We start from the raw sequence: 16,303 nt of genomic DNA on the forward strand, positions 1-16,303 counted from the left end.
CAAACTGAATACAGCAATACATCAAAAGATCACAAACCATGATCAAGTGGAATTTATTCCAGGAAGGCAAGGTTGGTACAATATTTTCAAAACAATAAATGTCATTCACGACATAAGGAAAATGAAGGATAAAAATCACATAATCATACCAATAGAATTTTTGATTCATTGACAAATGAATCAAATTCATTTGATTCATTAGGCAATAAAATATTGAATATTTCTCACAGTAATATTTTATCTAAATATCTCCTTAGGTGAGAGAGAGAAAAGAAAAATAAACAAATGGGAATATAACTAACTAAGAAGTCTTTGCATGGTAAAGGAAACCATCAACAAATGAAAAGACAATGGGAGATCATGTTTACCAAGTATACATCTAATAGGGTTTCATATTAAAAATTTATAAAAAACATACAAAATTCAACATGCAAAAAAAACCCCACAGAAAAACAAATAAACCAAGTAAAAAATGAAAAAAAATGTCCTCAATAGACACGTCTTCAAACAGTACATACAAATGGACAACAGACATATGAAAAGCTGTTCAGCATGACTAATCATCAGAGAAATGTAAATTAAAACCACAGTGAGATATCACCTCACAATTGTCATAATAGCTATCATCAATAAATCAACCAAGTCCTGTCTGGGATGTAGAGAAAGAAGAATGCTTTTGCACTGTTGGTGGGAATGCAAATTGGTGCAGCCACTATGGAAAGCAGTATGGAGATACCTCAACTAACTAAAAATAGATCTGACTTAAGTTTTGACTTAACTATCCCACTTCTGGGAATATATCTGAAGAAACACAAAACACTTTCAAAAGAACATAAGCACCACTTTGTTCATTGCATCATGATTTATAATTGTCAAAATATGGAAGCAGCCCAAGCATCCATCAGTAGATGAGTGGATATGTGTGGATAAAAGAACGATGGGATATTTACACAATGGAATACTACTCAGCCATTGAAAAGAAGAAAATTTACCCTTTGTAATAGCATGGATAGACTTGGAGAACATTACGCTAAGTGAAATAAGCCAGCCAGAGAAAGACAAATACCGTATAATTTCACTCATATGTGGAATCTAATGAAGAAACTGAACAAGCAAAATGGAGAGACTCACAGATGGAGAGCAGGATGATAGCTATGAAAGAAGGTTAGGGACTTGACGGATAGAGCAAAAAGGAAAAAGGACTCATTGATGTGGACAACAGTGGGGTGATTACAGGGGACAGAAGTGTAAGAGTGATAAATGGTAATGGGAACATTCAATTAAAAAAAGGAAATTATTATTAAATGAAAAGAAGGGTGAACCAGTGTAATAATGCATTAATAATTGGCCTACATTAGGAATAACTGCTTTCTAGATACTAGGGACCACCTGAAAAAATATGTCAAATATGTCTCTGTGCTTTTCGTGTAGAACAAGTTAGAAAAGAAGGAATTTCCTAATTAACTAATTAGGAAATTAGTCATTTCCCATTTCCCATTGATTAAATATCTTCCCATGGGACACTAATATTTGTGTCTATATGTCTATATCTATGTAGAGAAAAAACTTATATTTTGAATTTAATCTTTCAGATAAGAATAACTTACAAAATGTACTTCAATGAATTATTAAATTTAGAATTTAGAAAGAATAAAAATCGAATAATAAAAATTATAAATTAGCAAAATCCAATCACTTGGACATTTTAAAACTCATCGATACCAAATAACAAGTTTTTCAAACAAGAAATTACTAATTATCAATACTATAACTTGTAAAATAAAGCCAATACTTGCATAAAGTTGTAGAATGAAGCTAAAACTCTGCACACAAAGACATTAAAAATTTTGACAAATTTTAAGAACAAAATTAAATGAAACTATTCAAAGTTGGGAGTTATTAAGAGAAACTCTTAGAAAAGTAGCTCTAAAGAAAAACAGGGTTTGAAAAAGAAATTTGCAATACCACCCTGAACTGTGATAGCAACTGTCAAGTCCAGCAGTGAGAAGTGAAAATCTGTCTACAGAGATTTAAGCACAAACTTTGATCAGTATGTGGCTTATGTTAAGCTATGGACAATTCTTAGGTACCAGCCTAAGAATTAACTTAAAAAAAAATCTGATGAGAAATATCATAGGCTACACACTGCAGGCAAGACAAACTTTGTAGAATCAGTTCAGCTAAGTAACTAAACAAATAAATAAACAAGCAAATTATAACCACTCTTCAGTGGGGAGGGAGAGTCAGTATCCAGTCACTACAATATATTATTTAAAATGTCTAGTTAAATAAATTACAACACATAAAAAGAAACAGGAAAGCATGACCCATACAGCCCAGAAAGTAAACTTAGCAGACAAGATGTCAAAGCCACAATTATAGATACACTCAAAGAACTAAAGGAAACCACGCTTAAAGAACTAAAGGAAGTATGAAGACAATGTTTTAGCAACTACAAAATATCAGTAAAATGTAGAAATATTAAAGAGAACATAAAGCAGGTGAAATCTGACAGTAATTTGAAGCAACTTGAAAACAATGACAGAGCAACAAAAGGGGAATTATGTAGGTAATATACAATGATGTTTTGGTCTCATATTTAAAAAAGTATTTTCACCTATATGTTCCCTAGAGCTAGGGATATAAAAAAGGAATGAACAAATGGGACTACATAAAATTAAAAAGCTTCTGCATGGCTAAAGAAAACATCAGCAAAATGAAAAGGGAACCAACTGTGTGGGGAATTTTTTTTACCAATGATACCGTTATCGAAAGAAGGCTCCTCCCCCGGGGTCTGTCACTGTGGGTTCTTTGCCTGTGCCAGGTGTTAGGCACCATGGCTCTCAATAACTTTGGTAAAAAGGAAAGGAACTATTTATTCAAAAGTTATACAGGTTTAGAGTAATGGCAGAATGTTGCTGTTAAAATCCCCAAATCCCTTTCAAACACCCACAAACACCCACACGTACAGTCCTGTGTTCCCTCCTTTGCCAGGTAGGCCAGTCTCAGGAGTACCATATCTCAGGAAAAGAAATAGAAGTCTCTAGCTCATCTGGACTTCCGGCTCCTCCCAGTAATCTGTGCTCAGCTGGGCAGGTCTCCCACAGACCCAGCACCGTAAGATGTGTAGCCATGACCCAGTTCTTAATCCAAAACCATGTGGCACCTCCTCATGGCCCACCAGCAAGAGTCCTTTCACTCTTTCTCTTCCTGCATCATCTAGCATGGTCTCTCCTCCACAATCCCGCACTGTCTCTCTCATACCTCATGGTGGCCACCTTTAGTTTAAATCCAAGCCTTGAACCTCCTCTGAAACCCTATTTCTGACTCCTCTCACAACTGGTTACACCTGTCAGCATTCCTGCAGTTTCTGCCTTTCTCGGCTGCCATAGTTAGCCCAAGCTGGCATGACCCCATGGCATGGAGGGAATCTTCACGAAACTCTCACATATGTGCAATAATCCAGGGAAACATTTATCAGTTACATCATGGGTCAAAGTCATGCCTATCTCTCTAGCTAGCCTGCTTTAGATATGCAAATATTTTTTCCTATAGATATGAAGACTAGTCTGCTATTATCGATATTCAGAATAACTCTCAATGGCCCTGCTCCATGTCTCCCCTTAGACAGATTTGTGGTGGGGGATATCCTATACTCCTGGGCACCCCAAGTTCTGGACCCCCTTACAAGTACCTTCTTTGGGGGGACCTTGGGTCTCCCCACCTACACCCTGTTATAGTACCTCAGACAAGAATTTGACCTCCAAAATATATGAAGAACTCACACTACTCCACACCAGGAAGACAAGCAATCCAATTAAAAAATGGGCAAAGGACCTGAACAGACACTTCTCCAAGGATATACAGAGGGCTCAGAGACATATGAAAGGATGCTCAGCATCACTAGCCATCAGAGAGATGCAAATTAAAACCACAATGAGATACCACTTTATACCAATCAGAATGACCATTATAAGCAAATCAACAACAAGTGCTGTGATGCTGTGGAGAAAAGGCAAACCTAGTACACTGTTCATGGGAATGCAGACTGGTGCACACACTATGGAAAACAATATGGAATTTCCTCAAAAAACTAAAAATGGAGCTGCCTTTTGACCCAGCAATTCTACTGCTGGGATATACCCTAAGAATACTGAAACACCAATTCAAAAGAACCTATGCATCCCAGTGTTCACAGTTGCGTTATTTATAATAGCCAAGTACTGGAAACAGGCAAGGTAAATGATCAAAATGATCAAAGTAAATGGATCCAAAAACTATGGTACATTTACACAATGGAATACTATGCAGCAGAAAGAAAGAAGGAGCTCCTACCTTTTGCAACAACATGGATGGAACTGGAAAGCATTATGCTGAGTGAAATAAGCCAGGAGATAAAAGACAAATACCATATGATCTCACTTATAAGTGGAACTATTCAACAAAACAAATAAGTGAACAAAATAGAACCAGGGATATGGAAATAAAGAACAAAATGACAGTGACCAGAGGGGAGAAGGGAAGAGATAATGGGGGAAAGAAGTGGAAGGGTCAAGTCAAGGAACATGTATAAAAGGCCCATGTACAAGGACAATGGTGGGGAGAGGATTGAATGTGGCAGAGGGGCCCTGGGTAGGGCAGGGGAGAGTAAAACAAAAGGATAACTTAATTGAACAACAATAAAAAATTAGGAAAAATAATATTTAAAAATATCTTTCCACTTGCTTCAGTAATTGCCTTTCAAAAATCATCTTAACAATAATGTAAAATATGTTAGTGGAAAACTTGAGATATTCTAATTTCAAGTATTAGTGGAATGTTTATACCATTTTGGGGGCACAACTTAATGAAGCCTCGTAATAGTGTTAGAAACATGTTTCTGATGAGTATTCCAACCTATGCGACATGTATGTAATAGGGTATTAGATGAAGAAACAGAGTTCTATTAAAGCAATGACTCAATGAGAAATACAATTTTGCAGGCTTTTATTTAACCAACTCACTGGATTAACCCAATACTACCGTTCTCTCCATAAAACCGATCACTGCATTGCACCACGACCAGAATGCTTGAGATTGTTGGGCTTATGACTTCTCCTGTCACCTGCCGAACTATTTGCTTGCTAGTAGTCAGTTACATAAATGTCCAAAGGCCTCTTTAGGTCATTTGAAATTTTTGTAATTACAGTACTTACTTAAATTTTATATAAGCTGATAGTGTGTGAAAAGAGTGTTACGCTGCAAAAACAAAGATGATGCTTTAGAATATTAAATAAAGAAATCTAAAAAACACATTGCTATGTAATTACACATACATGGTAGAACATTAAAAGGTGTGAGGTAGTGTAAATGTTTAAAATAATTCTCGCTCAGACTACATTCATCTTTAACATTTTATATCATTTCTTTAAAAAACAATAATTGAAACTGTTGACCATATGGAACAGATTATATAAAAATCCCTTCACAGATGAGTATAGTCAGTCATATGAATAGCCATGGTCTTGTGTCAAGTATTATCAAATCCTTATGCTTTTGTTTTTGTTTTCAGTTAAAATAAATGGTTTTAGATGCATAGGTATCATTTTATGCTATCATCACTCTTTCCAATATTTTTAATTCTCACATTAACAATTAGTCCTGATCACTATTTAGCATTTTCCTGTGTAATCAATAACTAAATAACCCAGTGGGGACTTTGGTGTCTTATTGCTGTGTATGACCCAGGAACCAGGGCAGGACCCTAAAGGATATAAGAGTTTTGGGGAAGAACCAAGGACAAGTTTGTCTGCCTGTCTAGTGGAATAGGGACTCAAAATCATAAGTGATGAATAGTTACAGAAAAAAATAAAGAGCAACAATTTTTTGCACACCCATATGTTTGGCATGAAAGAAGGTACATATGAAAAATATTAAGAGGGATTGTTAAAAAACAGTGGGAAGTTTGGTCATGTTTATTTTCTACTTCCACAATTAACATGTATCACTTTTTAAAACAAAATAATAATGTTTTATAAAAGAATATAATAATTTGGTTAGAAACTTAAACTGTACTGACTAAAATTTCGGTAATTATATTTTAAATTGAAATCCATGTAGAAATACATATGTCCCATAACTTCTTAATCTCTGATGCGAAAAGGAACAGACCCCATGTCACTGCTGTGTAATGTGCAAAAGGGGGCAGAGGTTAATTGGGAGGGATGTGGGGAGAGGGAGACAAGTACAGACATGAGCCACCCAATCAGAGAAAGTTGGGGTGTTCCTTCCATAATATAACACCAAGGAAGAAGTAGTTTTTCTCTTTCCGAAAGTTGGCTCATTAATAAGAGTTACTTCTGAGAATATAAACAACCCATAAGATGGTATGTCTTACTCTTTAAATTCATATAGGCTACCCAGAAACTCATGAGTTCCTGGAAATTTTATGAACATTTTTGAATAAACAGGCAGTCATCTTAAGACTATGGTTCCTGGTAATGAAATCTGTGGATGCTATCAAAACACCCACTTGTTCTAGAAGACAGCAGATGAAAGAAATGGGAAAGATGTTTTCTGAAAGATAAATTTTTATTAAAGTACTTATTTTCTCTTTATTCATTCACAATGAGTATTATAGTGCCATTAGTAAATTGTTATTTTTATGATTCTGTTTCAGTCAGGAAATTTCTTAATTCATTACATTTTATTAGATCAGCAGTAATGAACCAAAACAATATCATTTATTTTATTACTACTGTAGGTTAAATCACTATGATTTATATAGCCAGATTGAAGCAATGACTGTGTAATTACTCTGTTATTGTCAACGATATATTTTTCTTAAATAAGAAAAATATATTGACTTTAACCACATGTAAAGTCAATAAAGATAGAAATTTGTAAGTGAAAATAGTAGACTGCCTTCCAGCCACCATTTTGAACCTAAGGTATGCTGTGGATCTATTCTGGATGCTGGGCAAGGGGGCTGTATGGAATCAAGAGGAACCTTGGCATTAATGGAGTGACAATGATGGGTCTCCCGGTCAGGACACATGGTTTTAGCATGTTCATTGTATCATAAATCTAAGGGGCGTATTCCCTTAAGTATATTATAAACTGAATATAACCATGTTAGATACACAATCATCTGTGTCTTTGTTCTCTTTCTATAGAAAGAACTATTTCTTAAGCCTCTATGAGCATTTTTTCTTTAATGTGTGGTTAGTAAATGTATTTACAGCCTAATATCCTGAAGCTTAATGTCACTCAGTTTTTCCAGTCTTCATAAGAAGTGGAGGATAGTTGTTCTGGCACCTGTATTGTAATAGTTAAACCACTTGAAGACTTCCAAAAATTATTTTTCTTTTTCTGAGTAAATGACCTCAATTCAAGTAGCAGATTTAAGTAAATAAGTGTTAAGGAATCCAGCCAACACGTTTTATTCTAAATAATGTTATATTAGTGTTTACAGCTATCATGAAATAATTATTTTCAAATATCTAGAATAAAAAGAAGTATGGATCTACCATCCATTATCTACAATCTGGCCTCCAAATGCACTGAAAGCCAAACAATGAACTCATTTGGCAGCAACACCTGGCCAGAGTAGTCATTTGACTATTTATAGTCTTTATTCTACTTAGTGTAACTGTTCAGTTATCCCGTGGTACTTATATTAGTGTGCTTGATTACAAAGCCTTGTCCTAGAACCCACGTTAAGTATTTCTTCACATGTAGTGAATGCACCGTACCACTTTGTGAAACTGAAAAAAAAAAGATAATTGTTATTATGGAACTCATTTGGGCCAAGGGTTTTGGATAAGGGAGTGTGAATTTAGTTTGGAAAGGTGAAATAAAGTATATTAAGTATTTTATTCAAAGCTACCCCCCTGGTTTACTAATTTTAAATATTTTATTGAGCCCTGCCTCATCTTTCCTCTTAATTATAGTTATTTCAAAACCAAAATGAGTAATACAATGAGTTATACACCTTGCTGCCAGTATTGAAATAATACGAAGGAAAGCATTGACATTCCACATACAGAGGACAGAGCAGATGGCCTTATTATAAGCAACCCAAGGTAGTAAGCAACCCGAAGGAGAAAAGATTGGAAATATTGAGATGGTTTTGGAGAGACGGGGGCCAGTCTAAAGCACTGAAAGGGAAATGTTTTACATTTACAGATTAATCTGACAGTTTAGTAAAGTATGCATATCATCAGGTCTTTGGTGGATTATAGACTACCTTCATGCTCCAGCATGCTCTGAACCCTTCCGTGACTTCTCACCTGCTTTTGATATTGGGCAGTCAGTTCGCAGTTATTTTTATATTCCAGACTATGAAGAGATAGGTAATTTCCTAATATTGATGTCACAGTTAGTTCTCTTTACATGTAGAAGTTGTGATATTTGGGAAATAAAGAGTATTAAATATAAAATAAGATATAGGGTAACATGTTTTATTACTACCAATTTAGAGCACTCTGTGTAAAAAAATACAACAGTGTTCTAGCTTTTTCTCTTTTCCTTTCCTCCCTTGTTTTGCTTGTGCTTCTTCACCACTTTCAATGGATACTCTGGCAGGGTGAATATGACGGCTGAAAGTAACAAATATATGTGTAGTCACATCAAATGAAAACACAAGAACCCAAAGACCAAAAGTTTGCTCAGGAAGTTATAAACCACTCACTGTTGGGTATTATATACACCCACTTCACAAAAAAGGAAGCAAATACCATCTAAGTCATTTTAAAATTTTCTTGTCATTTATGTACATGCTATGTGAGAATATAATTTAGATGTGTAATACATTACAAACGTTTTCTTCATGGGTGTTACTGGACTGCGTTGCTGATAGCAACAGTGCATTCTCACATCTGTGTCTCCTATACTATATTCGTTCTTTCCCTTTCTCTCTGCTGTAAGTGTGAGCAAGGGAACACCTGGCATTTTAATTCTTTTTCTTTTGTATTTTATATTGTGTGTGCACCTAAGTCAGTACACATGGTGAAGACTGAATATTACCAAGGCTAGCTCACTTAAGTGAAAAATGCATATGTCTGATAAATTCAAAGAGAGAAAACCACTTCATATTTTCAGAATTTAATAAAAAAACAAGATAAGGTAAGCAGGAATGTTCTTAAAGAAAGTTGAAGTAATTTTATAAAATGTTATATTGGGGTAAGCGGCAGAGGGAACTGAGATCCCACAGAGAGTGGAGCAAGCTCCATTGTTCCCTCTCAGACCCCGCCTCCACATACAGTGTCACAACCCAGAGACTGGGTTGCTCCACCCTGGTGAACACCTAAGGCTCTGCCCCCATAGGTAACAGGCATGACAAGGCCAAAAAAATGGCCTGAAATGGAAGAACAGATCAAAGTTCCACAGCAAATACAGCCAAATGATGAACAGATAGCCAACCTATCAGATGCACAGTTCAAAGCACTGGTGATCAGGATGCTCACAAAATTGGTTGAATTTGGTTACAAATTAGATGAAGAGAGTGAAGGCTATGCTAAGCGAAATGAAGGAAAGTGCACAGGGAACCAATAGTGATGGGAAGGAAACTGGGACTCAAATCAATGGAGTGGACCAGAAGGAAGAAAGAAACAACCAAAAAGAAAAGAAAGAAGAAACAAGAATTCAAAAAAATGAGGAGAGGCTTGGGAACCTCCAGGACACCTTTAAACATTCCAATATCCAAATTATAGACATACCAGATGGGGAAGAGGAAGAGCAGCAGGTTGAAAAGTTATTTGAACAAATAATAAAGGAGAACTTCCCCATTCTGGCAAAGGAAATAGACTTCCAGGAAGTCTCAAAGAAGTTGGATTCAAGGAGGAACACACCAAGACACATCATAATTACATTAGCCAAGATTAAAATGAAGGAGAGAATCTTAGAAGCAGCAAGAGATAAGGGGACAGTCACCTACAAAGGAGTACCCATCAGACTGTCAGTGGATTTCTCAAAAGAGACCTTGCAGGCAAGAAGGGGCTTGGAAAGAAGTATTCCAAGTCATGAAAGACAAGGACCTACATCCAAGATTGCTCTATCCAGCAAAGCTTTCATTTAGAATGGAAGGACAGATAAAGTGCTTCTCAGATAAGGTCAAGTTCAAGGAGTTCATTATCACCAAGCCCTTATTTTAGGAAATGTTAAAGGGACTTATTTAAAAAAAGAAGATAAAAACCATGTATAGTAGAATGACAGCAAACTCACAATTACTAACAACCACATCTAAAACAAAAACAGAAACAAAGTAAGCAAACAACTAGAATAGAAACAGAACCACAGAAATGGAGATCACATGGAGGGTTAGCAACAGGGGTGTGGGGGGAGGAGATAGGGGAAAAGGTACAGAGAATAAGTAGCATAGATGTTAAGTAGAAAATAGGGGGAAGTCAAGAATAGTATGGGAAACATAGAAGCTAAAGAACTTATGACACATGGACATGAACTAAAGTAGGGGAATGTGGGTGGAAGAAGGTGTGCAGGGTGGAGGGGAGTGAAGGGGGAAATGGGACAACTGTAATAGCATAATCAATAAAACATATTTTTTAAAACATTATATTGGTTTTGTAACAGAAAATGTTTAATTTATGAGCAATTCTTAATTCAATCAATTGCCCCACGTTAACATTCTAATCATTACAATTTTGTTAGCATATTCTTAAATGTGTTAAGTTAATCTGTTTCAATTGTGGTTTCTTGTGTATCATTTGTTTCTTATTTTTTTAAGTTGGACCATAATTTACAATCCATAAAATGCACAGATTTGTAAGGGATGATGCAATTAGCATTCGTTGTAGTCATAAGTTAATAGAAATATTTAAACTTATTTTTAAAAAAGAATAAATCCAAAAACTCACAAGGGAAGTGAAAGTGTTAGCCTTCAAGGAAGCTGGATAAGAAAATTTACTAAGGAGTTCGCAGAATCTGAGTGCCAGAAGCATGAATCTAAGGCCGATCCTATGACAAAGCAGGAGCTACAGAAAGAAAAAGCATCTTTCATGTGCTGAGTTTATATTTTTCTCCAGCACATACCTCTCCCTAGACATCATCCTTAATACAGATGTTTGCTTAGGAAGAGTTATCTGCTGAGATAGAGTTTGGACAGTGCACGTATTGATAGTAAATCTAAATGTAATGTTTTACAGTACTTCAGGATCTCTCATTATTTCCTATTGAAAATACACCTATTGAATTAACAAATGCTTTCATGACTTGATTTGAATCTATGATTGCTGGAATAGAACCTGAAGCCCAAGAAAGAATATTAACAATTCATAGGAAATCTTTAAGAGACTGAAAAGGCTAACAGATATAAACCAAAATTTAAGTTAAGGCAAGCTGATTTACTCTGAATTTTAAGCAAAGAATAAAGTTTGTAAGAATAAAGTTTTCAATTGTAGTCCTTGGAAAAATTTGTTTACAAGTTCTCAGAAAGCAAAACTTCAGGTTTCTTTCTTTCATCAGTTTTTCAAGATGTTAATAGTGTGTCTGATAGATTTTTTCCCCTGTAAAAAAATCAGTCATCATTGCAAAAGCTAAAGTCTAAGTGGCCAGTGTGTATAGAATAGACTGACAGTAAAAAATTGAGAACTGAAAGAAGTAAAAGGCAAAGGGCAAAAAACTTTATTCAACTGAGTCAGCAGAAAGTGGGGTTTTTTAAAGTTAAAATCCAGACAGGGTTTGGTCCAATTTCTCTATTTCTTCTTAAACCCACAGTTTTCTTTTATCCTGGACTGAAAATGAGGTAATGGACAGGACCTCCCATTTTCTTCAATTCCTTGTCTGCAGAATTTGCTACAGAATTACTTTTTCTCACTGAACTCTATCATGAGTTACTGAAGGAAATAAAAATATTGCCTTATTGCCTGTGGAGAAAGGAGGGAGCATTTTAGAACAGAGACAGAGGTCAGCATTTGTTTGTGCTCAAGCTTGGTGTCACCATTTGAGTGGCTTCCAATTGAACAGTTCTCTCCCTGTCCAGTTGATAGCCCGACACACAAAAGGAAACATCTTATTTCTCATATGTTTCATCAGAGGAGACAGAAGTTACCATTAACCCATTAGAAAAGCCACCGACACACCTTGGTGCTAAAAACATTTTTTCAAAGTAAACATTGTATTGTATAGAGCTGAAACCCTTGGAAGTAACACGTTCTGGTGGCCCGTGTGTCACTGCCTCTTACATGGAAGGACATTTCAAATATTGGGTACTGTATACTCACCCTAGATTTGTGAAATGTGCTTTAGAAAAAATTTCATCAAAAATATAACAAAATATTGAATTCTCTTTTTTAAAAAATTATTTTGCTAAGTATGCTTAGCACGAAATATCCCCTTAAGAAATTTTTAAGTGGATGTAGAGTATTTTTGACTGTAGGTACGATGCTGTACAGAAGACCTTTAGTGTTTATTCATCTTGCTTAACTGAAACTTTATGCCTGTTGATTAGAGATTCCTCAATTCCTCCTTCCCTCAGTCTCTAGCAACCATCATCTAGTCTTTGATTCTTTGAATTTGACTATTTTAGATATCTCATATAAGTTGAATCACAGAGTACTTGTGTTTCTCTGACTTACTTAACATAATGTCCTCGAGTTTCATCCATGTTGTTGCATAATGCAGAATTTTCCTTTTTTAAGATTGAACAATATTCCATTTTATGTACAGGCCTCATTTTCTTTATCTGTACATCTGTCCATGGACATCTAGGTTGTTTACAGATCTTGGCTGTTTGAGTGTAGTTGCAGTGAACATTAATGTGCTAGTGTCTCTCTGAGATCCTGATTTCAATTCTTTTGTATGCTCACATGTGTGATTTCTGGATTATATAGTAGTTCTATGTGTATTTGTTCTTTGTCCATTATTCTTAAGAAAAATTTCAATTTCTTAAGATTTACAGGACTCTGGAAGACTTAGCTCAACATCATCTCTCAAGTCTCATTTATGACTTTGCACTTTTCTGCACTGTGCAAATCTGAACACACTTGTCTTTTGTCTCTTACTTCAATGTATAGCATTCTATTTGGTTTCTGAGACTTCTTAGTGTTGTTCTTAGAAAATCATGAACTTTTCTTTCCTTAGGTAATTCTTTTTTAAAAAAAAATTTATTTATTTATCTTTAGAGGGGAAGGGAAGGAGAGAGGGAGAGAAATACCAATGTATGGTTGACTCCGGTGTGTCCCTTGCTGGGAACTGGCCTGCAACCCAGGCATGTGCCCTGACTGGGAATCGAACCATGGTTGTTTGGTTCCTAGGCCCATGCTCAATCCACTGAGCCACACCAGCCAGGGTTCTTTCCTTAGGTAATTCTTACTACAGTGTCTAAATTCAGCTTTTCCTTACAAGTTTTGGTTAGGTGTTCTCATGTCACTTCTTCTGCAACAGTAGCAAAAACCACAGCTTACTGTACTCATCTTTTTGTACATTTTTAAGTCTCTTCACATTTCAAAGCATCATGAAATCATAGACTGAATCCATCTGTTTTACCATCATGTGCTTGACACGTATTACGTGCTCAATAAAATCTAATGGACGTGTGAATGTCTACTGCCACTGCAATAAGCAGAATTTGTAAAGATAGGTTTAATTTTTAGGATGTTATACTCGATTATGAAAGAAAAAATTTGGGATCATTTTCATGGATAACAATAATATTAATAACACTCTTTGTTGCATTTCTACCACGACTAGGCACTATATTAAGAGCTTTAATATGTTATTTCACCTCACCCTTATAATAGCTTAACCAAGTCGATCTATATCTCCTATTTATAGATAATATACTAAGACTTAGTAACTTATGCCACTAAACAACAGGAAAAGTCAGAACTTGAATGCAGATCTGTTGTCAAAATTATCCTGATGTCATTATACTAAATGGCTCATGCAGAGACATGCAGAGAGTAACTTATGCTTTTAGTATTTGATTAATTCCTGTCATTAATACTTCTAAATTATGAAGTAGATGCTTATGTGATAGAATATTAACTAAGTAAATTAACTAAATAAATGAGGGAATATTTTAAAAGCATACTCTTTCTCCCGGGCACTACGAGCTTAGTGTGATAACTAACGAATATCCATGCATCTGCTAGGAGTCCTAATTAACACTCTATTGTCTTTGCTTACTCATATCACATATTACAATGTCCTGTTTCCGGATTCTCATGGTTGTTTACCTTATCTCCTTGATAGCTATCATTACTTTGCTGCAGAGCTTTGGAACATTATCATTTTAGCCATAAATATTGTTGCTGGGTTTCAAAAATAAAAATAGCAGCCAATCCTGTGGCAATCATTTAACCTCCACATTTGTGAGGCAAGCAGTAACCCCGCTTACCATCACTTTATAGTATGCCACTTGTATTGGTAAGGATGCTGAGCTTATAAAATTAAGTCATTAATAAATGGCAGAGTAGAGATAGGAATCTGAGCTCTCTGACTCCAGAAGTAGCAAACTTTAGGTGTCAGTGCTTCTTTTGAGCAAACAACTGGAAAATAATTCCTCCTCTTTCTGCTGTTTGTCCCCTTACACAGTTCAGATAGAGAGGAAATCTCTATTTCTTAAATATAGACATGTGGCTTATTATTTCAGAGCACATTTTTATTGCAAAAGATTGTGCAATTTCAAGTACTCCCAAATGCCCCTATGCATAACCTGAGAGGTTTCTTATCTGAATATGAATTCTAAATAACTTTTAATTTAATCTTAGTTGCTTTAGGAAAGACATTTTAGGCTTTGCTCTCTTGGTTTTTACATATTTTATACAAATATTATTTAAATGATTACAGAATAGAGTACAAACCTTATGTTTTAAATTGAAGGCGTACTTCTAATATTTAACAACAAATTCTTTCAGTGAATTAATCACCAAGTTCCTTGCATCTGGATTCATTGCCATGATTTGGTGGTAGCATTTGATCTGACTCGAGAGGCTATAGGTAATATGTGATAAATTGCTTAGCAAATTAGAAATTAGAACCTTTGACCTGTTGAATTAGGCCAGGGCAGCTGTAAATTGAAGAGAGGTAGTTTTCGACATGCAGTGCAAGAAAGTGAGTACTCAGCGACAGGTATAACTTCTTCCTTACTATCATGTCTGAAAATGCAGGTGCTATCCTTGATGGCCTATGTTGCTTGGGGATTAGACACCTTAGCAAAAATACTGAGCACACACTCGTTTGGGAGACTTCCTGATATTTACAACAATATCCCTGGATGTTGCCTTGCAACCAGAGTCATCACTGTTTCAGCAAATTGCCAATCTTCTAAATTTCTTTAGGATTCGGGACTTGCCAGAAAACTGCCATGGAGAAAACATTAATGTGTATCTGCTTATAAATATTATTCTGGTCTGATCAAGCATGAAAAAGAACATTAAAAATATTCTGAGGTGCCATGCTGTGACCAGTCATGACTATAAATATAAACTCCCTTGAAATGACTTTTATTACTAAAAATGGAAAGTAGTAACATAAGAACCTGAGTGGAGAATTGATGGCTCAAAAATTTATACTAACAAACACTGTCATTAATAACAACATGGCCAAGATTAGCTAAAAAAAGTAGTTTTTCATAAAATCCCCCCAAGGGAAGATTTCTGATATTTTGCAGATATTGATAGCAGGTGGAGAAAAGAAAGGGCTCTTCTCTGAGTCCCCGGCTAGTGGGGAAAATTCTAGGTTAATTTGGTGTTATTTCCGGTCTCCAGTAAACATTCCTCTACCCAGAGAATGACAATGCATAGCATCCTCTGGAGATGTGGAAACTAAACAGCAGCATCTGGGATACTAGATTCTCAAGGTAAGACGATCGTGGTCCTTGGAGAGAGACAGCTTTGCATACCGCATTTGACTGTGCAGTCCTGAATTGCTCGTCTGTAAAGCCCTTTTGTTGACTGAAGGATCTGCGAGTCAGAGTGAACAAAGACGTACTCACATTATAGCAGATATGTGGACATACACTTAAGTCTGAGTGTCACAGCTCAGCAGATATTTTTATAAAGGGAATATCTCACTTGCCAAGAGTGACACTTGAAAACTAGGTTTACTTAGCATCTCTGAGCTCATAAAGATTACAGAGCAGCCAAAGCACTATCAAGGCAGAAGGAGAAAGTAAGCACCTTATTACTCAATGATTTTGCCTTGATTTTCTTCTGACTGAAAGAATAAATATTAAATGGCATAAGGTGTCAGTTGCTCAGATGTGCTAGCTGTTAATTAAACTACTTTGTTTAAAATGTGATTAATTAAAATATATTCCTACTAATAGATTTACTATTAATTTTAAAAGATATTTTCTGTATAT

Source organism: Sturnira hondurensis, unplaced genomic scaffold (assembly GCF_014824575.4).
Source record: "Sturnira hondurensis isolate 20B ecotype Veracruz unplaced genomic scaffold, ASM1482457v3 Scaffold0004136, whole genome shotgun sequence".
NCBI lineage: Eukaryota > Metazoa > Chordata > Mammalia > Chiroptera > Phyllostomidae > Sturnira > Sturnira hondurensis.